This window comes from Artibeus jamaicensis, unplaced genomic scaffold (assembly GCF_021234435.1).
Source record: "Artibeus jamaicensis isolate MK-2021 breed Jamaican fruit bat unplaced genomic scaffold, CSHL_Jam_final scaffold_461, whole genome shotgun sequence".
In the NCBI taxonomy this organism is placed as follows: Eukaryota; Metazoa; Chordata; class Mammalia; order Chiroptera; family Phyllostomidae; genus Artibeus; species Artibeus jamaicensis.
Genome location: NW_026522045.1, coordinates 273345 through 274860, shown reverse-complemented (window position 1 = coordinate 274860; position 1516 = coordinate 273345). Strand labels below are relative to the sequence as shown.

Here is a 1516-nt window from a genome sequence, read left to right as displayed (position 1 = left end):
ATTTATTTATCTACTGAACATCATAGATGATAATTCTCTGACTTTTTTCCCATTAAAAGTAGTTTGTACAGACCTGACCAATACGGCTTAGTTGGTTGGGTGCCATCCCACAGAGTGAAAGGTTCCCTGTTCAATAATGGTCAGGGCACATGCTTAGGTTGCAGTTCAGTCTCAGGTCCTGGCATGTGGGAGAGGCAACTGATTGATGTTTCTCTCTCTCAGACATCTATGTTTCTCTCCTTCTCTCTCTCTCCCTCCTTTCCCCTCTTTCTAAAAATAAATAAATAAGCTTCTGCTAGATTGGGCTGGTTAGCTCCTATTACTGCAAAGCAACATGAGTGTGTATTCGGTTTCTCCCCAGAACCTGCCCTGCCCTGAAGCATCCAATTCTAGGCAACCTTTATCTCAGTGCCTGAGATGTATGAGCCTGAAGAATATTATGCATCCTTGCAAATATCATCTGCTGAGACATTCCACACAAGACTGAACCACCCTGATTCTTCCACCAGTCCTAACATAATATTCTCCACTTCTGTTGAGAACAGTACAGTAAAGGAAGAAAAAGGACAGGTTAAGAAACAGAAGATCAGAACCACATTCTACAGACCCAGCTCTGTACTCAATGAGAGATTTCAGAGACAGAAATATCTCAGGCTCCAGAAGATGCAAGAACTTTCTAATGTTCTGAACCTTAGCTACAAAAAGACTAAGACCTTGTTCCAGAACCAGGGGATGAAATACAAGAGATGGCAGAAATATAACTTGCCAAAGAACAACAACTGTGTGATTCAGTTGAGCTCAGCAACTGCAGAGTACCTGGCCTCTCTTCCTATCATCACCTGGGATGTCTGAGGAATGCTTCTGGAAGCTTTTCAACCTGGAGCAACAAGATCTTCAGTAACCTACCTTGTAGCAACCATTCCTAGAACAGCCCATCTTGGACCTACCATTCCTGAGCTAGTCAGACCCAGCACCCCCAAGCTTAGAATAACCAGGCTTGGAACAATCAGTTCTATAGTTATGGAGAGGAATCCTTGTAGCCCCATATCCAGTTCCAGCAAACTCCCATCAGTGATTTAGAGGTCACCTTGGAAACTGCTGGGGAAAGCTATATGATGCAAAACTTCAAACCCCTAAGTATTGTGGTACCCAGAAAACCATGGGTTTATTCCCATATTACTCCATAAACATGTAGCCTGACTCCATGAACATATAGACATGAACATTCTGTGTAGTGATAGGTATATTATTCAATCTCAATTTGGGCAGTGGCTATATCTGTCCTAGAATTTTTTTCTCCTAATATTTTTCAGTGTATTTCTGCCTTGATATGCTGGTTCTCATGCCCATTATGACAATTTGGAGAACTGGAGATGGGGTATGATCAGTCTAATCAAACAAGTTTCTATAGCCTCGCTACTATAGACAATCATTACCAAGCCTTTATTATATGAAATGTTAAAGGGACTTATCTAAGAAAAAGATGATAAAAATATGAACAGTAAAATGACAGCAA

General features: G+C 41.2%; 1 pseudogene; it reads left to right on the top strand.

Moving 5' to 3' along the window:
* Positions 1–334: 334 nt before the first annotated feature.
* Positions 335–1216, top strand: LOC128626212 (homeobox protein NANOG-like; annotated as a pseudogene).
* Positions 1217–1516: the final 300 nt, after the last annotated feature.